The sequence below is a fragment of the Lissotriton vulgaris genome, chromosome 7, assembly GCF_964263255.1.
Source record: "Lissotriton vulgaris chromosome 7, aLisVul1.2, whole genome shotgun sequence".
Lineage (NCBI taxonomy): Eukaryota > Metazoa > Chordata > Amphibia > Caudata > Salamandridae > Lissotriton > Lissotriton vulgaris.
In genome coordinates, this window is record NC_141695.1 from 1191900570 (window position 1) to 1191924919 (window position 24350).

Consider the following 24350-nt stretch of genomic DNA (forward strand, 5'->3'; position numbering starts at 1 on the left):
CAGTGTATTTATTAAAATCACAACAGCCCTGTACTCTTTATGAGGACAGGGTACTAAGCACAAAACAAAATTCTTACGAAAATACTTAAGTTAGCCCAGTATATACAAATGCCCGAGGGGCACGGAAAACCATATACTCTGAAAGTGGAATGCGAAATTACTAGCAGGTAAGTACAGTACTAATAGGCTTTGGAATCGCTAGGTATTGACTATAGAACCTTCAGATTACTTATAGGAGGCCTAGGGGACTCGGGTGCAGAGTGTGCACTCTCACCCGGGATGCGGGACAAAGTCTATGGTAGCTAGATTTCACAGAGTTAGTGTTCTCGGGCGAACCCGACCTGGTAGGAGGAAAACGAAAGTGTATTCGGACCCAGTCTTGGCGATCGTCGGTCCCTCGAGGTCTCGTCGCACTCAGTTCTCAGCTTGGCTGTAGAGGTGAGTAGAGGTCAGAGGTGCCAGGGAAGCCGGGTCTCGTCGAGCTGGGCAGTCGGGTTCTGGAGGAAGGACTTGCAGCAGACCGCAGTGTTCTTAGGATGGTGCCCGCTTGATGCAGGGTGACTACTCCTTCGCCACAAGGGAGAATCTTGGAGAAGAAATCTTGATGTCCTTTCGCAGAAAGTCGTGTCTTGATTCCAAAGATGATCTAATTTGAACAGGGGGCCCGCTCCTATCTTTATACTAAGAAAAGGGGCTGACCCAGTGACTAGGTCCTGCCTATGGGTGGGACTAGGAGGGGGGTGGTTACACCCCTCTCCCCTGCCGGACTTTCCCCAGGCGGGGCTGGTGTGCCCCTGGAACTGGTTCTGACCGGCCTATGCGTAGTGAGCACCGGGGTGCCACTCAGCAGTCACCTTCCTGTAAAGCCCTGCCTACCCAGGATACACAAAACCCTGTCTGGGACGGTGCTAGCACCGCCCTCGACAGGAAACCCTTTGTCCAGGCTCCCCTCGCTGGAAGGACTCCCAGCTGCAGGGGGTCAGACTCGTGTCTGTGGTGGCAGCATCCATTTTGTGGAGCTGAGGCTTCGTTTAACTTTAACCGGGGTTCACAGTTACATACATGTCGTGTCCCTCTAGAAGGGTGGAATGCTAACCCAGTCGCCAGAATTGGCGAGGGGTTAGTATTCCAATTCGTATGACACCTTACTCGACATGTTTTGATAAAGCAATACCAAAGATAGCATTTAACCGCGAGGATTATAATGCACTTAAGAGTATATGGTATGCGATATCATGGAACAGCTATTAGGACTTGGTTCCGCAAGCTGCAGACAGGCTCAGCTCATGCCAGAGCACCATCTCACACGATTCCAAGCACTCTGCCTTCAGGATTGTCAAGGCCTGCCATAGGAGTGACTGATAGGAATATGTGTGTACATTTTTAGGGTTAGATATAGGTATACTATATCTACAGCAAAAGGTGATTACACAACTTTGCCCCAGCTGTCATGCAGCCAGTTGTGTCAAATTTAGGAGGCCAGCCAGGGGTGGCATAATACATGCTTCAGCCACTGGTAGGCCCTGGGTACACCTATGCCCTGAGTTACAGGGTCTGATAAGGTGGTCCAGTCCCAATTGGAAATGTACCTAAGGTACATGGAATCCATTTTAGAGAGAGAGCAGTAGGTCTGGGGTCCTGATTGGCAGGGTCCCAGGTCGACTATGTCAAAAACCAGCTAAAAGACAGGGCAAAAAGTTGGGGGCAACCATAGTCAGGAGGTACCTTCCTACAATCGCCTAAAGGCCTTAGCCGAGATCGACAAACCCCTTCAGAGACCCCGCCTTCCGGCTCGGCTCTGAAGACCAAACCCAAGCCGTCTGAGACCCCGGGAACTAGCTACACTAGTCCCAAAAAGGCCTCCGAACCGAAAAAAGTTGCCGAGCTGAAGAAAACCATCGAAACAAAAAAGGTTGTCGATCCCAAGAGAATAATCGACCCGAAAAAGGCCGTCGAGACGAAAAAGTTTCAACCTCCCAAAAACAGGTCACACTAAAATTCCTGGTGACCCGAAGAAGGCAGCCGAGTCGACGAAAAAAACGGTCAATCTGAAAAAGGTTATCGAACCGAAAACACAGGTCGATCCGAAAAAGGCTATCGAACTAAAAGACACGGTTGATCCGAAAAAGGTCGTTGAACCAAAGGTCGTCGAACCAAAAAAGACAGTAAAGTCGAAACACGTCGAACAAAAGGGAGTCACCGACCCGAAAACTGCAGTCGAGCCAAAAGAAGCTCCACAGCCTAAGGCCCTCGAGCCAAAGACTCAAAAACAAGTGACTAAGCCAAAATCATCGGCGCCAAAACCACGGACAGTTGAGGAAGCACTTTTCCACCCTGATCCAGTGGAGGAAGAACAACCTAAACTGTATATAGACCCTAAAACAGCACGGGTAACAGTTTACCACAGGAAGAAGAGACCTTTGGACATTGACACTTCTTCCCCTGTTCCTCCAAAGAAAGACTTTGCAACATCTCCCTCAAGGCCTTTCACTCCTCCTCCTCCTTTCTTTCCTGACATGCCGTATGTACCTTACTCTCCTTCACATTATGATGAGGCAGAAAACATAGGGGACGATCCTCAAGATAACTTTGGAGACCCTGAGGATCAGGATGTGCAGGATAACACATGGAATGACCAAAATGATCCCTATGATACATACAACCCACAACCCATCCCTGACCCCTCTACATATCCTACAAAGCCGTCGCCTACTGACGACACCATTGTCTTTAACCAACTAGTGGATAGGGCAGGTAAATATCACAATGTAGACATGCACACTGATCCAATAGAGGAGGATTTCCTATTCAACACTTTTCCTACTTCAGAAAAGAGTGTACGTACACTTTCTATGTTAAAAGGGGTACTAAAACACGCGCCAGACCTATTTAAAGATCCAGCCAGAGCGCGTGTCCTCAATCCCAGAATTGAGAAAAAGTATAAGGCCGCCCCTACAGACCCTTCTTCTATTAAATCACAGTTGCCTTTATACTCATTAGTAGTAGCAAACGCTCGAAAGCGAGCTAATTCACAGACAACAGGAGATGCTCCCCCTCCTGACAGAGTCAAAGATACTAGAATCCTCAGGCAAAAGAGTGGCATCCCAAGCAGCAAATGCTTGGAGAATTGCGAACACACAGGCACTATTAGCACGATACGATAGAGCACATTATGACCAGCTGGAAGGTGTAATACAACACCTCCCAGAACCATTCAAATCTAAAGCTAACGACCTAATACAGGAAGGCAAATGTATTACAAATGCTTCCATTAAATGTGCACTAGACGCAGCTGACAATGCAGCTAGGTCTATTAATACTAGCATATTATTACGCCGGCATGCGTGGCTACGCATATCCGGATTCAAAAATGAAGTGCAGTCAACTATCCTCAACCAACCAGTTAACCAAGACTTTCTGTTTGGCCCGCAGTAGATACCATCTTGGAAAAGTACTGATATTGCTAAGTCAATGGGCGCACTTCAGTTCCAACAATCCAGAAGTTCCTTTCGTCGCTCCTCCTTTCGAGGTTCAGGTAGAGGCAACACATCACAAACTTCCTCTACTCTCAAGAGTAATACCCAGAGCACCTTTAACAAAGGCTCCAACAGAGGAAGTTATAAAGGCAATAATAACAAGGGCAGAGGACGTGGTGGTAACAACACCAGAGCCTCCACCGCCACCAAACAGTGACTTGTTCACAATTCCTCCAGACCACTCAACACCGGTCGGAGGCAGGCTAACACAATTCCTACCAGTCTGGAACGCAATTACCACAGACAGGTGGTTGAGACAAATTATCCAGTATGGTTATTGCCTGGAACTCACTTCTACTCCACCCAACATACCACCCAAATACCGTCCTATGTCCAAGGAACACGTCACGTTGTTACAACAAGAGGTAACATCCATGCTAGAAAAGGGAGCCATAGAGCCAGTCCCTTTTCAACTCCAAGGGACAGGAGTATATTCCCTATACTTCCTTATTCCCAAAAAGGACGGGTCCCTCAGACCAATATTGGACCTCAAACCTCTAAACCAATACATACTCTCAAAGTATTTCCATATGATCACTCTTCAACAAGTACTCCCGTTACTCCAACAAGGCGAATTCCTCGCGACATTAGACCTCAAGGATGCATACTTTCACATTCCTATACATCCAGGACACAGAAAATACCTCAGGTTCACGATAGGTCAACACTATCAATTCAAAGTTCTCCCCTTCGGGGTAACTACAGCACCAAGGGTTTTCACAAAATGCCTAGCAGTAGTAGTAGCAGCACACTAAGAAGGCCACACATCCATGTGTTCCCCTACATGGACGATTGGCTCATAAAAGCCAACCCATACACACAGTGTCCAAACCACACATCCCAGACAATTCAGCTGCTGCACAGTCTGGGTTTCCATAATTTACACAAAATCACATCTGCAGCCCTCCCACATACAACAATATCTGGGAGCAACAGTAGACACTTCAGTGGCAAAGTCCTATCCAAATCCAGCCAGGATAGCCAGCATGCAGTCTCTAATTCACCCACAACACTCCTTGCCAGCTCGAGTGTTCATGCAGCTCATAGGCATGATAGCTTCCTGCATATTCATTGTCCCTCATGCCCGACTTCAAATGCGTCCATTCCAGGAATGCCTAGCACGGCAACTAAAAGACCTAGTGTTGGTAGACAGTCACACTTACAACTCTCTGCAGTGGTGGAACCCACAAAACCTTTCCAAGGGGCGACTGTTCCAAGAGCCGGTTCTACAGGTAGTGCTAACAGCGGACGCATCACTGACAGGTTGGGGAGCCCACCTACTTCAATACACAGTCCAAGGGCTCTAGACAGTCAAGCAGAAGACACTGCATATAAACCCCTTAGAGTTGCTAACAGTATTTCTAGCAATGAAAGCCTTCCAGAAATACTTGTACAACAAGGCTGTATTGATCCGGACGGACAACATGACAGTCATGTACTACATACAGAAACTGGGAGGGACACTCTCCGCAACTGTCTCACCTAGCACAGAGCATATGGAGGTGGGCAATTCCAAAAAACATCTTTCTCCTGGAAGAGCACCTCTCAGGAATAGACAATCAGATCGCAGATCTGCTAAGCAGACGCAGCCAACTGATAGGCGAATGGGAGATTTACCCACAAGTCCTCCAACCATTCTTCAAAAGGTGGGGGCACCCAGAGATAGATCTGTTTGCCACAAAAGAAAACTCAAAATGCCAGTCCTTTGCCGCCAGGTTCCCACATCCGTTGTCACATGGCAATGCGATATGGATGAACTGGTCAGGCATATTTTGGTACGCTTTTTCGCCAACCCCACTGATTCTATTAGTGGCATGCAAACTAAAGCAACAGTCCCTCACAATGATCCTAGTTGCTCCCACATGGGCAAGACAGCCATGGTACACCGCACTCCTAGAACTCTCGGTAGTCCCACACCAAAGGCTGCGCCTATTGCCACAGCTGTTAACGCAGAACCGTAGAGAAATCAGGCACCCAGATCCCAATCAGATAAACCTAGCGATCTGGCTCCTGAGGTCTTAAGAGTTCGGATATCTTAACTTGCCCCCAGACTGTATGAGCGTGATCAAGGAAGCAAGACGCCCAACTACTAGAGCATGCTATGCAGCTAAATGGAAAAGATTTGTAATTTACTGTAATAACAAAATCAATCCATTAGATGCCTCCATCCAAAACATAATATGTTACTTATTACATCTTCAAAGAGGCAATTTAGCATACTCTTCCATAAGGCTACACCTTGCTGCTATAGCAGCATATCTCCAGAACAGACAACACCTGTCCCTGTTCAAAATACCACCTATCAAAGCTTTTATGGAAGGACTAAAAAGAATTATCCCTCCAAGACATCCACCTGCGCCAGTCTGGAACTTAAACATAGTACTTTCCAGACTTATGGGGCCACCTTTCGAACCACTCCATTCGTGCAAATTACAATTCCTAACCTGGAAGGTGGCATTTTTTGTGGCCATTACCTCCCTCAGGCGAGTGAGCGAGCTACAGTCACTAACAATTCAAGAACCTTTCATGCAAATACATCATAATAAGGTAGTGCTCCATACTAACCCTAAGTTCATGCCAAAAGTTATATCAATAATTCATCTCAATCAGTCAATAGATTTGCCAGTTTTCTTCCAAAACCCGCAATCAGTGGCTGAAAGGGCTCTACACACACTAGATGTCAAAAGAGCTCTAGTATATTACGTTGACAGAACTAAAGCTTTCAGAAAGACATAACAACTATTTGTTGCTTTTGCTCCACAGCATAAGGGTAATCCTATTTCAAAATCAGGAATAGCCAGATGGATAGTTAAGTGCATTCAAATATGCTATCAAAAGGTCGAGCGCACTCTAACAGTTCCCCCAAAAGCCCACTCAACGCGCAAAATAGGATCATCTATGGCTTTCCTAGGAAATATTCCACTAGAAGACATATGTAGAGCAGCTACATGGTCTACCATACACACTTTCACTAAACACTACTGTGTAGACGTGCAAGCAAAGCAGCAAGCGGCTGTAGGCCAGGCTGTCCTAAAAACTCTTTAAAACTGCTGCAGCTGGTACAGGTGACCACCGCTAAGATATGAATTCAGCAGCCCACATGCCTCGAACGGAAAATGCTACTTACCAGTATGCATCTGTTCTTGGCATGTAGGGCTGCTGACATTGATATCGCCCACCCTCCTCCCCGGTGCCTGTCACAGCTGCAGTGATTCTTTCTACATACATTTACATGGTCATCTCTTACTTTTCTATACTCCATCTTTGCCACAATGGTGAAAAACAATCTGAAGATGGAGAAGATGACCATGCGCACTGTAGTGCAGGGGAGGAGTCACCTATCTCGCGATACTTCAAAGACTCTTCCAGGACAACAAAGTGCAAACATCCGGACCCAACACTAGGCGGCGATCTATGTTAAGATATGAATGTCAGCAGCCCTACATGCCAAGAACAGATGCATACTGGTAAGTAGCATTTTCCTTTTCTTTCAGATACATTAATTACAGCCTGGAAACCAAGTCTGGCTTAATAGAACCGGCTGTTTGTTACCTTGGATGGCCAACTTTGTTTGTCGTTAGAGTTGGCACAGCTGAGGGGTCCGCTTGTAGCTCAGTACTCTCCAATTGGGCGACCAAGCCGTTCCACAGTAAAACAGTTTTGCATTTTTACTATTAGATCATGTAAAATTACTTGCTCTCCCCATGAGATTTGTTACCCTTTGCCTTAGCTCTGACTTGCTTATATATGCGTGACAAATCTGGCTTTGCCATTACTTTAAATTGCAAAGTCAGGCCAGCAGCTCAGACTGCTCTTCCAGCGGGACAAAGGAAGTCTCATTTTACTCATGTCACACCCAGGGTGGCACAGCTAGTGCTGCAATCCCTGGGAGGGAGCCCTCTAACTTGCATGCCGTGAATACTCTGGGCATGATTTACTAGAGCCTTGCAGGCAAGTTATCTTAGCCATTTGGGTCTGAGACAATTTGACATAGGAGTTTGAGTAAGGGCTCAGTGATATAGGCCGGGGTTAGCATTCTCATGGCAGAGTTGAAAAACCAACAGCATCAGTCAAAAACCGCTAGGGTGACCATATAAAAAGAGCCATTTCCTTACACTTGCCATAAAGTGAGTGGATCATCTGTTGGGTCAAAAGGCCCTGTACTGATGATTGGGGTTTGGATAAAAGATGTGGTCTTCTGATGTGATAACACAGATACACATATGCTGCCAGACACGTCACTTGACATTATGAGTATGAAGAGTATTTCTATAGCGCCTAACTACCCGGAGGCCTCGTAGCGCTTGCAGAAAAGGAGAAGGGACATGTCAGTCTTCACTAAGAGGGCATTCTAAACAGGTGAGTTTTTAGGAGCTTGCGGAAGATCGATAGGTTGCTGTTCCCTCGTATAGCTTGTGGAAGAGAGTTCCACAGTTTATCTGCCGTGAATGAGAAGGAGCGTCCTCCCCATCTTGCCTTCCTTATTTTCTTGGTGGGGGCCAGATGAAGGTAACTAGAACGTAGAGCTCTAGGTGGCATATATAGTGTTAATAATGAGTGCAGTATTGATGGACCGGACTTCCGCATGGCTTTGTGCGCCAGGCACATTGCCTTAAATTGTTTTCTGGCTGCCATGGGCAGCCAGTGTAGCTGTCGTAGGGCTGGGTTTCCTGATTGACGCCGTGGTACCTGCAAGAGCATCCTTGCTGCACTATTCTGGACCACCTGTAGTTTGTTGATTGTGGCCTGAGGGGCTCCCAGATACAAGATGTTCCCATAGTCCAGCCGGGACAATATAAGTGCCTGGACCATTATCCTTCTAGCCTCAAATGGAAGAAGGGGGATAATTTTGCGGAGTATTCTTAGCAATCCATAGCAAGTTGATGAGAGCACGGTGGCCTGGTATCCAAAGTTGAGGGAATTGTCAAGCCAAATGCCCCAGCTCTTTATTTGTGGCTTTGGAGATGGTGCAGGACCCAGACATTGTGGCCACATGGGGGCAAGGGCAGTGGGGGAGGGATTACCCAACAGCATGATCTCGGTCTTGTCTCCATTGAGGCGAAGGTAGGAACATTCCATCCACTTGGCCACTGTTTCAAGGCAGGGAGCCAAGGTGCTGGATGAACAATTAACGTGGTGGAGAGATACCACTAACTGGGTATCGTCTGCATAGCTGACGATTTTAATGCCAAATGGATGGATAATCCTTGCCAGCGGCCTCATGTATACATTAAAGAGCGTCGGACTTAAGGCCGAGCCCTGTGGAACTCCACATTCCAGAGGTAGGCTGGAAGAGGCCACGTCCCCCTCGAAAAACTGGAAGTGGCGGTTGCTGAGGAAGGAGGAAAACCATTCCAGTGCAGCGCCTGTTACTCTGACACTCTCAAGTCGGTCAGCCAAGATGGTATGATTGACCGTGTCGAGCGCTGCGCTTAGATCTAAAAGAATGATGGCAGCCATTCCCCCCTCATCCACCAACTTCCTTGCCTCTTCTGTTAACATCAACAGAGCGGTCTCCGTCCCATGCTGAGGACGGAAGCTGGTCTGCGTGGCATCTAGCAAGTTGTTAGAATGATGTATGGGTCCAACCTCCCATACATCCCAAAGGAGGGTTTACTGTTAAGAGGTTAAGTGAACTGAGGGGTTCATTTTGGGGCAGGCGGCAGACATTTTGGCAAGATGGATAGGTAAGTTACCTTATGCAGCTTTGAATGACAAGCCCTGCTAGGACAGAGTACCACATGAAGCTTGGGAAAATAGTACACAGCTCTGGGCGTAGAAGGTAAATGCTCACTGTCTCTTCTTGCTGGAGAGAGATGCACTGTTTGATTATACTCTTGCAATCCACTGTATATAGTCTGTTTTTCTGACCTAAGGACTTGTATAGCAACTATTATGTTCAAATGGTGAAAGGTTCTCCTGATTTTACGTTGGATATGAAAGTCTAAAACTAATTGTATGTGTTCTCTGAAACACCTAACTATTAACTTCCTTAAGCGGTCAGCTAAAGGTGGTGTATAGGGGTGCAGAATTTAATAGGTAGTCCCAGGAATTCAAAACATTCACAGTTTACACCTATAGTGGCACCAGTTATCACATATCAAGTTAGTGGTAGGAACAGAGCCTGATCATGCTGCCTAAGGTTTGGATTTTCAGAAGTGTTTCCAGTCCATAGTTCATCTCCAGAGAGTATAGTTGTAATGTGTGAGAAGTTGGCCTGATATGCAGTGCTCACTATTCTAGTGATCACTATGCATCAGTCCAAACGACCCTTATGGTGATTGGTTGTAAGTCAACCTTAGACCAGCTATCCTAGTAGCGTGGATACGAGCAGTCTTCGGGCTAAACTCTAGAGGGCGTGTTAAGCCAGCTGTTATACCATCACATACCCCTTGAACACCAAGTGAAAGGACACCACACAAGTGTTATGAAAATAAACAGTGTATTTATTAGAATCACAACAGCCCTGTACTCTTTATGAGGACAGGGTACTAAGCACACAACGAAACTCTTAGGAAAATACTTCAAGTGCACAATCAATACAAGGGCCCGAGGGCACGGAAAGTTTAGTGGTCTCGGGCGGACCCGATAAGGCAAGTCGGAAGCGATAGGGACTCGGGACCCTTAAATAAGGAGGCTACACGGGCACCGAAATGCCGAAGTTACCTAGCCCAAGGGCTGCGGCTGCACAAGTCTTTACAGGCGTCGGCAGTCCTCGCTGACGAGCCAGGAGACGGAAGGAAGGAGTTGCTGGCCGGCGACCAGTGGAGATAGTTCGTAGAGATCCAAGCCTGGATCAGAGATGGATGACACCTGAAAGCAGAGGGGACCCAGTTCGTAACTACTAGCCAGTAGTCAGAGGGTACCAGGAGGGCACCGGATGATAGTCACCTCGACTAGGTGAGTGGGCGACGCTAGGCTCTGCAGTCTCACGGACCAGGAGGCGTTGTCGGCGACCAGGATGGAGGTGCGAGCTGTCCCACGAAGGTTGATGCTGTCGGCGTCGCTGGGCTCAGGATTGGGGCAACACAAGTAGTGTGGCTCACTGGTTAGAGGCGGCAGACCCTAGAGCAGAGGCCAGCCCGGGACCAGGGTTCGATTCTCGGCGCGGCAGGTTTCTGGACCAGGGTCAGCGGACTCGATAATTCTCTCGCCTCGGTGCCCACTCTGATCAGCGATCACACTCGGCAACTCTGGGCATTAGCTTGCCTCATCTTCACTAACGGCCCCACCAGACCGCCGGGGATGCCTGGTCTCACCCTGGAGATACCCATTAAGGGACCATCTCTTAGGGAAGCCAGGAAGGGTTTCGCAGCGGTCGAAGCGCCTTGGGACCCTCCGGGTAAGTAGTGCGCTATATAAATGCCTATACATTTACATTTACATTTCAGGGCCACGTGGTGGGCCTAAAATGGCGTCTGGAGTGGACCAGGAGGGTCCGGGGTGCTCCTCTCTCAGAAGGGAGCAAAGGCCAGTCTGGAGCAACCAGACCAGCAGTGTTGGTTGTCCGGCGTCGTCAAGAAGGCCACAAGCCAGCGGCTAGTAACCAGACAACGTGTTGAACAGCAAAGAGCAGAAGGGCCCCACGCAGATCGTGGAGATGCTGGGAGGCTGCACTTCGGTGCTGGAGCTGCTCAGGGTCGGGGCTTCTCGGACCCCAGGGCCCTCACCAGAGGATCCCTCGGTGGCCGTGCTGGTTAAGAAATCGTGCAGGTCTTGATGATGGCCGGTCCCTCGAGGTCTCGTCGCACCCACAGATCTCAGCTGAGCTGACGATGTGGGTAGAGGTCAGAGGTGCCAGGGAAGCCGGTTCTCGTCGAGCTGGGCAGTCGGATTCCTGAGGAAGGATTTGCAGCAAACCGCAGAGTTCTTAGATGGTGCCTGCGGATGCAGGGTGACTACTCCTTAGCCACAAGGGAGAAATCTTGAGAAGAGTCGAGAGGTCCTTTCGTAGAAAGTATTCTTGATTCAAAGATGATCTAATTTGGAAGGGTCCCCGCTCCTGCCTTTATCCTACAGAAAGGCGTGGGTACGTGACTAGGTCCTGCCCTAGGGGTGGGACCAGAAAGGGGGGTGGTTACACCCCTCTCCCATGTCGGACTTTCCCCAGGTCAGGGGCTGGGGTGCCCCTGGAACTGGTTCTAGCCGGCAGATGCGTAGTGAGCACCGGGGTGCCACTCCGCAGTCACCTTCCTGTAAAGCCCTGCCTTCCCAGGATACACAAAACCCTGTCTGGGATGGTGCGAGCACCGCCCCGGACAGGAAACCCTTTGTCCAAGCTCTCCTCGCTGGAAGGACTCCCAGCTGCAGGGGGTCAGACTCGTGTCTGTGGTGGCAGCATCCATTTTGTGGAGCTGAGGCTTCAGTTAACTTTAACCGGGGTTCACAGTTACGTACATGTCGTGTCCCTCTAGAAGGGTGGAATGCTAACCCCGTCGCCAGCATTGGTGAGGGGTCAGTATCCCGATTCGTATGACACCTTACTCGACATGTCTTGATAACGCCATACCGAAGTTAGCGCCATGGTATGCGTTATCATGGAACAGCCATTGGGTCTTGGTTCCGCAAGCTGCAACCGGGCTCGGCTCGTGCCAGAGCCCAATTCACACGATTCCACGCACTCTGCCTTCAGGATTGTCAAGGCCTGCCATAGGAGTGACTGATAGGAATTCGGGTGTCCATTTTAGGGTTAGATATAGGTATACTATATCTAAAGAAAAGGGCGAGTACGCCACCTTGCCCCAGCTGTCGTGCAGCCAGTTGTGTCAGTTTTAGATGGCCATCCAGGGGTGGCATAATACATGCTTCAGCCCCTGGTAGGCCCTGGGTACACCGATGCCCTGAGGTACAGGGTCTGAAAAGGTGGCCCAGTTCCAATTGGGTAATGCACCTAAAGTACACATGTCAATTTAGCGAGAGAACAGCCAGGCTGTGGGTCTGATTGGCAGGCCCACAGCCAGAGAAAGTCGTAAACCAGTGAAACAAAAGCAAAAAATCTGGGTGATCATAGGATTGCAGACCCTACTCTCCTACATAATGTATGTATTTTTTTGTGAATTCAAGTTGGTGCTTTTAGGGTAGATGTTGTATTAGTGATCTGATCAAGACTTCTAGACTCAGATTCCTTACCTTAGAATTATTTTAAAGCGACAGACCTTTTCAGAAGATTTTCTCGACTCCTTTTGTGAGTCTTTTCGAGGTTTTCCTCCTGGTGTCGCAGGGATGTCCTCTCGGAAGGCCGGCTCCCAGGCCTGTGGTTTCTGTCACTGCTTGATGTAGGACAGACCTGCACCTTGTATGCCTTTTGTGCCTCAAATGTGACCACGATAGAAAGGCCTGCTCTGATTTGTTGCACAATGAACCTGAAGGCCTTGAGGGCTTCTTTTGAGACACCGTGATTAGCCAGATCCCGGTCTAGAGGAAGGTCCTGGGAGCAGCAGCAGAGTCTGAAATCCTAGTCGCACTTGAAGTAGTCTGGTCATTCGTGTAAGTCATGCAAGAAGTTGAAGTATTCAACTTCACTACATCCTTCGGGGGATGAAATTAGGGTGAGTTGACATTTGAGGTCTTGCTATACAGTTGAGCCAGCGCCCTGGCTGGCTCTGTGCCTCCCAGAGTTTCCGGGAGCTGTAGTGGCAACAGTCGTACCTTCTTGATCTTCCCCGATGTCGACGCTCCAAGCGCTGTCTGCATTCACCATTGGCGCGGTCCCCATTCTGATTACTGACTCCAAAACGGAGCCAAACGGGCATTGCCTGGCCCTGACTCCAGCACCAACGGGAGCCACGTCTTCCAGGCCGGAGCCTGAGCCCTATTCTTTTGGGCTAGGACTCGAGGAGTTGTGGGAGGTGTCTCTGGACCCAGATGAATTCCAGCATTATGACATAACATGAACTGGTAAGAGGATTTGCCCGACGCCAGCTGTCTAGATACTTCGCCAGAAACTGGCATGCTTTCGTTCGAGGCATGTGGGCTGCTGAATTCATATCTGTGCATAGATCGCCGCCTAGTGTTGGGTCCGGATGATTGCACATTGTTGTCCTGGAAGAGTCTTTGAAGTATCACAAGATAGGTGGCTCCTCCCCTGGACTACAGTGCGCATGGGCATCGACTCCTTCCCCAGATTGTTTTTTTCCGCCATTGGGTTCGGATGTCTTTGGTTCCCTCTTGTCGGAATCGATAAGAATTAACTTAACTTTACTTGAGACCAAAAGGTCTTTAGGACTTGCGTCGGTATTGTCTTGCGTTCGGCTTCGCAACTTTCCTCGGCTCCGAGCCAAGCTTGTACTTCCGCGTGCTTTCGGCGCGGAAGGGCCTAGTCGACGCTCCAGACTCTTCGACCATCCATCATGGAACGAAGTCCATTCAAACGATGTCCGGTGTGTGCCTCGAAATACCCACATATCGACGTCCACCCGGTGTGCAACAAGTGCCTGTCGCCGGACCACGACGAGGCCAAGTGTATGGCCTGTTCCAGGTTCCGGTCCAAGAAAACACTCAAGCTCCGTCGAGCTGCGCGCCTGGAGGCCCAGCAATCTGCACTGCCGCCTACGGACATTTTCGATGCTGGGGAAGTCGAGGATGAAGATATCCAGGACATCTCAGAATCTAACCCCGCGTCGGAGGTCGAGAACGACTACGACGCCGAGACCGAAGATTTCGGTGAAGTCGTCGAGGAGGTAGGCGACGACGGGGCCCTTGCCACCATGGAGGATAGCTCGGACGAAGAGCTTCCTCAGACTGACTCCGGGGCCGTTCAAATAAATAAGGCCCAGGTCGAGGAATCGCCGTCGGGCCTTACCCGAAACCTTGTTGTAAGTTCCTCGGCCCCGCCTGCTGGCCCGGCCACGGACATTGGTACCGATTCACTCCCGGTGACACAGAAACCGAAAGTGAAATCTACGGTCTCGACGCCGGAGATATCGAAACCGAAAGGGCGCATCGCATTGGTCGGATCGAAGACTTCGGAGGCCTCGGCGCCGAAGAAATCTAAGATGGCCGTCGAGCCGAAGAGCCACGTCAAAATGGCCGACCCGAAGGCTACTAAGTCGAAGCCGAAGGTTATGGGGTCGGACGCAGCCGCATCGGCGCCGAAGACTGTCGACGCCAGCAAGGGTCGACTCGATCACAAAAAGCCGGTCGACGACCCCAAAAGGTCTTTTACCGAGCCGAAGAAGCGGCCAGACGACCCAAAAAACCTCTCTGCCCCGCTTCCACACGACAAGGCTAAGGGAGCTGCGCCGAGTGCGCCGACTCCGAGGGGAACCTCGTCGGACTCCACTGCAAAACCAACCGCTAAGGACTTTGTCGAACCGGCGCGTCCATCCGCCGCGTTCACAAAGAAGGTTACGGAGTCCCTACGGCGCATTAGGGACGGCGCCGCAGCGGTCGACCCGAAGGACCCTCCGCCGGCAAAGCCTCTGGAGAAACTGGCAAAGGCGCCCACGCCGATCCTTTTCACCTTGCCGCCTAAGACGGCGCCGAAGGCTTTCGCTGCTAAACCGGGAGCCGGCGTGCCCGAAAAGGTGTCTTCGACGCCGAAACCGTCGTTAGTGGTCCTCGGCCCACGGCCTCGACATCTTTCAGAGGAGGAGCGTCAGGAGCATTTCATCGACGCCGAAATGGGCAGGCTTTCCCTCCTGAAGAGGAAAATCACCCCTGAGCCCCAATTGGAGTCGTACAAGATCCCACTCAAACGAAAGATGGACTCTGCTGGTACTCCAGCCTTGGTGGAGCCCAGTTCACCACAGGCTCACGAACTCTCGCCCACTGCATTCCAATGTAGAAGCTGGTGAGGGTGACGACAAGGATGAATACAGCTATCCCGTCTACACAGACCCAGAGGATGTGGCAGAGCCCTGGTCTGCTGGTGGTGATCCTGGGGACCCGCATTCTGGACAGGACCCTCAGCTTTTCTCAGCGAAAACTTCCCCCACTGAGGACTCTGCGGCTTTCAATGCCCTCATTGAGCGGGCAGCGGCCAATCACAACGTCGAGCTGCATGCTGACCCTGTGGACGTCGACTTTCTATTTGACACATTTTCTGTCTCTGAAAAGACTGTAAAAACTCTGCCAATGATGAAGGGTGTTTTAAAGCACGCTGCTGAGGTCTTCAAAGAACCCACCAGGGCGAGGGTCATCAACCCGAGGATCGACAAAAAGTACAAGGCGGCGCCCACAGATCCAACTTATATTAAGGGACAGTTGCCTCTGGACTCCCTGGTTGTCTCCAATGCCCGGAAGAGGGCCAACTCGCAGACTACGGGTGATGCTCCTCCCCCAGACAAAGAATCAAAGGTCTTTGAGGCTTCGGGGAAGAGGGTGGCAGCGCAGGCAGCCAACATATGGCGCATCTCGAACACGCAGGCGCTCCTGGCGCGTTATGACAGGGCACACTATGATACCCTAGAGACCCTTTTGCAACATTTACCCGATCAATATAAGGAAGGGGCTGAAATATTAATACAGGAGGGGAAGCTAATCTCCAACGCTTCCATAAAGTGCGCTCTGGACGCAGCTGACACCGCTGCACGCGCAATTAACACTAGCGTTATTCTTCGTAGACATGCATGGCTGAGGATATCTGGGTTCAAGCCGGACATTCAAACCACCATCTTGAACCAAACAGTCAAGCCAGATCACCTGTTTGGCCCTGAGGTTGATACCACCCTTGAGAAGATTAAGGACACCGACACTGCAAAATCTATGGGTGCCTTGCAGTCCCAGCAGTTTCGGAGTGGGTCCTTTCGTCGCTCCATTACTAGAGGCACCTCAAGGGGTCAACTTTCGCAGTCAGCGCAGTTCTACAAAAGCAACACCCAGACTACTTATGCCAACAAGGGTCGAGGTGGATACCGCGGCAACAACGCCAAGGGCAGAGGACGTGGCAACAACAGCTCCAGGTCCTCTACCGCCAACAAACAGTGACGCATTGTCACTGCCCCCCAACCACACAACACAGGTCAGGGGGAGACTCCAGCAGTTCCTGCCCGTGTGGAAGTCCATCACCACGGACAGGTGGGTCAGAAAGCTTATCCAATTTGGTTATTGTCTGGAGCTCACATCCACTCCACCCAACATACCCCCAAGGCACCGTCCTATGTCCGGCGAGCACTTGAACTTTTTGCAGCAGGAAGTCAGTCATGCTGCAAAAAGGGGCCATAGAGCTCGTACCCTTGCAGGAAAGAGGCGCGGGAGTTTACTCCCTGTACTTCCTGATTCCAAAGAAGGACGGATCCCTCAGGCCCATCCTGGATCTCAGGCCCCTCAACTTTTACATCCTATCAGAGCATTTCCACATGCTAACACTGCAGCAAGTTCTCCCACTGCTTCAACAGGGGGACTTTCTGGCAACTCTGGACCTGAAGGATGCGTACTTCCACATTCCGCTACATCCTTTACACAGAAAATACCTCGGGTTCACCATCCAAAACCAGCACTACCAATTCAAGGTTTTGCCTTTCAGGGTCACCACGGCACCCAGGGTTTTCACAAAGTGCCTGGCGACGGTGGCGGCGCATCTAAGACGTCAAAACATCCACGTCTACCCCTATCTGGACGACTGGCTCATTCAGGCGAAGTCGGCCCAGCAGTGCGCCGACCACGTGTCCCACACCATTCACCTCCTGCACGATCTGGGATTCTCACTGAATTACCCAAAATCCCATCTCCAGCCCGCCCACATACGGCAGTATCTGGGTGCGACCATAGACACTCTGGCGGCCACAGCACAGCCGAATTCAGTTAGAGTCAGCAGCATTCAATCGCTGATCCAAAAATTCAGACCTCAACACTCGCTTTCAGCAAGAGTGTTCATGCAGTTGATAGGCATGATGGCCTCCTGCATCTCCATTGTCCCGCACGCAAGACTACATATGTGTCCGCTTCAGGAGTGCTTGGCACGTCAGTGGACTCAGGCTCACAACCAGTTGAAAGACCTAGTGTTGGTGAGCGGTCGGGCATACAACTCTCTGCATTGGTGGAATCCACGAAACCTTTGCAAGGGCCGACCGTTTCAGGAGCCTGTGCCACAGATTATCCTGACAACGGACGCTTCTCTCCAGGGATGGGGCGCGCATGTACTCCAATACACTGTGCAGGGACTATGGACGCAGCAACAGGGGAAGATGCACATCAATGTTCTAGAACTGATGGCGATCTTCATGGCACTGAAGGCTTTCAAAGTACATCTATGCAACAAGGTCGTGTTGATTCGGACGGACAACATGACTGCAATGTACTACATTCAAAAGCAGGGAGGCACACACTCCGCAGCTGTCTCATCTGGCTCAGAGCATGTGGAAGTGGGCCATTCAGAGGAACATCTTCCTCATGGCAGAGCATCTCCCGGGCAAGGACAATCAGATGGCGGACCTGCTCAGCAGGCACAGCCACCAGATGCACTAGTGGGAGATACATCCATCAGTACTCCAGCCGTACTTCCAAAGGTGGGGTCATCCAGAGATAGACCTGTTCGCCACAATGGAGATCGCAAAATGCCAAAGCTTCGCCGCCAGGTTCCCACACCCACAGTCGCAGGGCAATGCGATATGGATGAACTGGTCAGGCAAATTTGCGTACGCTTTTCCCCCCAGCACCTCTGATACCGCTGGTGGCACGCAAGCTCAGGCAACACTCGATGACTCTCATCCTAGTTGCTCCAACGTGGGCTCGTCAACCATGGTACACCACGTTTCTAGAACTGTCCGTGGTACCACATCAAAGGTTACATCTCACACCCAGCCTTCTGACGCAGAGCCATGGCGACATTCAGCACCCAGATCCGCAACAGCTCAACCTGGCGATCTGGCTCCTGAAGTCCTAGAGTTTGGCTACCTAAACTTACCTCCCGATTGCATGGACATCATTCGGGAGGCGAGGAAGCCCACTACTAGAGCCTGCTATGCGGCAAAATGGAAGCAGTTTGTCATTTATTGTGCGAACCACAACATTAACCCGCTGGACGCTTCTATTCAGAACATCATCTGTTACCTTTTCCATCTGTACAAGTGTAATCTGGCCTATACTTCCATTCGCATTCATCTGTCTGCAATGGCCGCGTATCTCCAAAATAGACAGCACCTTTCACTTTTCAAGGTGCCTGCAATCAAAGCTTTTTTGGAAGGCCTCAAACGAGTCATTCCACCACGGACTCCACCAGCTCCTGAGTGGAACCTCAATGTGGTTCTTACCAGGCTGATGGGTCCTCCCTTTGAACCACTGCATTCCTGCGATATTCAGTTCTTGACATGGAAAGTGGCTTTCCTCGTAGCAATTACATCACTACGGAGGGTTAGTGAATTGCAAGCCCTCACAATCCAAGAGCCATTTATCCAAATTCATTCCAACAGGGTAGTGCTCCGCACTAATCCTAAGTTTCTGCCCAAGGTTGTGTCTCAGTTCCACAGCAACCAAACTATCGAATTACCTATTTTCTTTCAAAATCCTGAATCATTGGCGGAGCGGATGCTCCATACCCTTGACGTTAAACGGGCCCTAATGTATTACATTGATAGGACCAAGGATTTTCGGAAGACTAAGCAACTTTTTGTCGCCTTTGCACCACACCACAAAGGTAACCCTATTTCCAAGGCTGGTATTGCTAGATGGATCGTTGAATGTATCCAAATATGCTATATCAAAGCTAAGCGTACTCTTACCATTCCACCAAGAGCCCACTCCACCAGAAAGTTGGGGGCCTCTATGGCATTCCTTGGAAACATTCCTTTGGAAGACATATGTAGAGCAGCCACATGGTCTACCACACACACATTTACTAAGCATTACTGTGTTGATGTGCACTCCAAACAGCAGGCAGCTGTAGGGCAGGCTGTTCTCAAGACACTTTTTCAAACTGCTGCAGCTGGCACGGGCGTCCGCCGCTAATGGAGGGACTGCTATTTATTCTATGCACAGATATGAATTCAGCAGCCCACATGCCTCGAACCGAATATGCTACTTACCAGTATGCATCTGTTCTTGGCATGTAGGGCTGCTGACATTCATATCGCCCACCCTCCTCCCCGGCGCCTGTAGCAACTGCAGTATTCACATATACTCGTAGCATGGTCATCATTCACTGAGTTTCACTCCATCTTGGCCGCAATGGCTAAAAACAATCTGGGGATGGAGTCGATGCCCATGCGCACTGTAGTCCAGGGGAGGAGCCACCTATCTTGTGATACTTCGAAGACTCTTCCAGGACAACAATGTGCAATCATCCGGACCCAACACTAGGCGGCGATCTATGCACAGATATGAATGTCAGCAGCCCTACATGCCAAGAACAGATGCATACTGGTAAGTAGCATATTCGTTCTTCTACCATGGCTACAGAGGAGGGAGCAACATTTGGAATGGTGGTGAGAAGGGCAGCTGAGGTCTTGGACTTTATCTTGCCCTCGTTGGTGGTCAAGACGAATGTCTTAACAGAAGTGCTTCTACCAGGAATGTTCATTTCTGAACCTCATATCCGGCTCTTAATGACCTCCTGCTTGGGACTTGGTCCAAGCCCAACACCAGGGCACCTGTGAACAGGACTATTGCCACTGCCCTGCCTCAGTGGACCCCAGCTCTCTCACACAACACCCTACTCCGGAAAACTTGGTGGTCTAAGCCTCCACTTCTCACATAAATCCTGGTGCATTTCTAATCGCACTCCCGGATCAGTAATGCAAGAGGCTGGACCACTTGGACAGGAAGATCCACCATCACCTGCTCTTCTGGCAGTCTATCACATCTGACCAGTGGGCTCTGCAGATTGTCCAGAAGGATTGCTCCCTCCACCAACGCAACCTATTTGCAGCATGTTGATGGACCATCTGTCTTTGCTCCGCCAGGAAGCGCTGGCTCTCTTGGCCAATAGAGTTGTAAAGAGAGTGCTGCCACCAGAAGTAGCTCATGGTTGATATTCCAGATAATTTCTGGTGCCCATGAAGGACGGATGACTTCATCCTGTCCCAGACCTATGCCATTTTAATTTCGTCCTCCGGAAGGAGAAGTTCAAACTGGTCATATTCGCTCAGGTCTTGTCTGCCCTGGACCCATGAGACAGCATATTGGTATTGGACTTACATGACACACATTTCCACATTCCCATCCTGCCTGCCCACAAGCATTACCTGTGGTTCACAGTGAACCATGAGTACTTTCAGTTCAGTGTAGTTCCTTTTGGTCTGACCAGCTCCCCTCGGGTGTTCACCAAGTTGATGGCAGTGGTTACAGCTGGTCTGCAGAGAAAAGGGTTTTTCAGTCTTCCCCTGTTTCAACATCTGACTTTTGAAGGCGGGCTTTCCCATTTCCAGACTACAGCGGACTACCTAAGTTTGCTGGGGTTCACGTGCCAGAGTTACACCGGACTTTCTCCGACTCTCCCCTTCATCGGAGTGGTTCTGGACACAGTGCAGTTTCGGGCCTATCCTCCAGAATGGGGAATCCAGGATATTCGGGTTATTATACCAGTGTTTCAGCCTCTAGCCTGGATTTTGGTGAGAACTGAGGCTACTGGGCCTCCTGGGATCCTGCATCCTGCTTGTGAAACATGACTGCTGGCATCAGCGGGTTCTGCAGTGGGACCTAAAGTTCCAATGGGCACAGCATCAGGGAAATTGCTTTGACATGGTCCAGATCTTGAAGGGAACTACAAACAATCTGCACTGGTGGTGAACACACCGAGATTGGGTCAGCGGCAGATCCCTCTCCCTTCTCCAAACAGATCTGACAGTAGTGACAGATGCATCACTCATGGGATGGGGCGGTTATCTGGGAGAGGTGGTGATCAGAGGCGGAAACCAGACTCTATGTCAACATTCTGGAGCTCCTGGTGATCCGGCTGGTATTAAAAGCCCTTCTACTCTTTATCAAGGGAAGACTAGAGCAGGTGTTCACAGACAACACCACTGCTATGTGGTACAGCAACAAAAAGGATGCTGCGGGATGTGGACCCGTTGTCAGGAGGCCCTGCATCTCTGGATATGACTAACACCAGGGCATATCCCTGATGGTTCAACACCTTGCAGGCTCTCTGGACAATGGGGCTGACATGCTTAGCCGAAGATGCCTAGCAGATCACGAATGGCGTCTCCATCCGGAGTTGGTGCAAGGTCTCTTTCAGCAGAGGGAAGAGCCTTGGTGAGATCTGTTTGCCACCTCTGAGAACGCACCATGACACCACTTCTACACTCAGGAGTTTCCAAGGTGGCTCTCACTCGGAGACGCTTTTCGTCTTGAGTGGAGCTTAGGCCTCCTGTACACCTTTCTCCCCATACCACACCTGCACCAGAGTTCTCAAGAAGATCAGGAACGTCCGGGCCCAAGTTTCTCTTGTGGCTACAGACTAGGCTATGAGATTTTGGTATACCGAGCTTTTGCGCATTGCCGTTGGTCCTCCAATCAAGCTGCCCCTTCGTAAGGATCTTCTGTTGCAGCACCAAAAGAGGTTTCTCCACCTAAACCTGGCACTGCTACACCTTTTCGCGTGGAGATTGAAATCTCAGGATGTCTCTTTTTCTTACCTTAGTGGCACCTTATTCTCGTCCTGACATTCCTGATGCTTGCTCCCTTTGATCTCATCCACAACTGTCCTTTCAGGCTCCTCATCATCCAGGCTGCCTTCCTGGTGGCCATAACATCTGCTTGGAGAGTCAGTGAGCTTCAGTCCTCGTCAACCATGCCTCCAAAAATGAACATCTAACCGGAGAAGCAGGTTCTACGACCTGCTTTTGGCCGAATATCGTCAATCCCTTTAATTTAGGCCAGTCCATCGCCCTGCCTTCCGCTTCACCACATCCTCTAAAGAAGAGGAACAACTCCGTCTGGATGAAAAAACAGCCTTCTTGTACCATGACCGCACAAAAGGGTTCTGGATGGATGATCAACTTTTCGTGGAGTATGTGTAGGTAGCAGTTTTTTTTTATGTAGTTTGCCAATGTAGGGGGACACCATGCAAAAATTCCAGACTTCCCTTATTGGTTTACAGGGCTTACTTTAATAATCCTGATTGCTCTCTATGTGGTAATGTGGTCGAGCAGCTTAGGCTTATCAGAGGTGAGTGCTAAGCATTTGTTGCACACAGTTAATAAATGGTACTCGCACTCTAGAAGAAATCTGGGACTGATTTATAAAATTAAAAAAAGATTTTCATTTAATTTTATACTCCAAGATCATCTGAATCAGGTAAGTAATTTTTGAGTTATGAATTTTACAAAGATACAGTAAAATGCTCAAATAACGTTTTTTTAAGTATTAGTCTTGAATATGGCATTGTTATCCGATGGGAGGAAAGATATATAAACTGAATATATATACTTGCACGCGGTTGTAGAAGGTGCACTTTTACATTTAAGGTGCAAGGGGCAAACGACCAAAGTACCACCAGTAGTTCGGATTTAGCTGCCCTGGTGTATCTGGGTGCAGAGGTGCTCGTGGCGATGGTAGGCTCGAGCTCTACACAGCCAAATTTCCTGTAACAAAGTCTGCAAGTGGGGACTTTGGGTCAAGTCCTTCAGAACCCAAAGGGGAACTTGGCTTGTGAAGGTCTCTGGAGCAAGAGGACTTAGCTGGCTGTCGTGAAAATGGGATGTGGGGCTCAGATGCAGAGATGTTTGGAAGGATGGCAACTTGAGTTGGATACTCTTAACTTGGAGAGGGGAAGACAAAAGAAAGCAGGCCGACTCCTGGTGTGAGCCTCATTGGTCCTGACGGCCCTCCCTGGGCAGTTTAGTTTTGGTGGCGGTGGTGTCACGACTGCACACTCCTCAAACCTTGGTTGTTGCATGTGCTCCGGTACCAGGGTATTGGTGTAGGGGGCTCCTGGAGGCTTAAGCGTCTCAAAAATCGCTGGAGAGACAGGGCTGACCTCTTGAACCACAATGACCTTCTTTCGTAGAGATGCTCCCTAGGTGGGCCCAATGGCCTAAAAAACGAAGTACCGGACAAGTCCAATCGGTACATAAAGATGCAGGGGAATTGCTGCTTCACCCCAAGGGAGATAAGTGGTTGGTGAAGCACTGAACAGTCCTTCAAGGGTATGTGGGTGACCATGTAAAAAAGTGACTTTCCTACAGTATGTTGGAGCAAAGAAGGGAAGGGCTGTGCAGTAGTAGACTGTCTCCCAATGGATCATGCTCTATATTAAAATCGCTACTCATTGCCCATAATTCCAGCAGAGCCAAGACTGTGTCCACTGCGTTGGCACACAGAGTCCTGGTCCTGGACATCTGCCAGGCAGGAACATGGGCTTCCTTGCACATATTTACATAACGCTACTGCTTAGGCAGTTAGGTTTGTCTGGATGGACACTTTTCCTGTTCGGTCCTGGAGTTTTTGTTATGAAATTGTTTTGCAGATCCACCTCCGGGAAGGTATTGCTTGAGTATTTATTCTAAGGTAAGGAATCTGCATCTAGAAGTCTCTATAAGATGGGCAAGTTACTTACCTTCAGTAAGGCCCTATCTGGTAGAGACACTATGTAGCAGCAGATTCCTTACCGATCATCCCCCCTCTGCGAAAGGATTTCTAGGGACAGGGCTTTACCCTTTCAGGGGCCTAGTTTTCCACACCTGTGGTAAATATCCTTCATGGCTCCGTGCTCCTGGCTTGGAAAGTTGCGAAAAGTAACTGGCTTTTAGCGCGCTGGGGTGGTGCCTATATAGGCACTGCGCCTGTCACATCCAGCGCAGATGGCGTCATGCGAAGCCAATTAACACCGCCTACCGGCTCGCATGGGTTACTGCTCAGGAATATTTTCCGGGATCCAGTCTGACGCCTAGGGATAATTGTAAGATATGTCATCTGTTATTAAATAGTCTCTACCAG

The 24350-nt window shown here is 49.8% G+C and overlaps 1 protein-coding gene across 1 annotated transcript in view; it reads left to right on the forward strand.

The window, feature by feature from the left end:
* Window positions 1-24350, forward strand: part of SRCAP (Snf2 related CREBBP activator protein) — a 1720489-nt gene that overhangs the window by 1135901 nt on the left and 560238 nt on the right. The gene's annotated exons all lie outside the window — the stretch shown is intronic.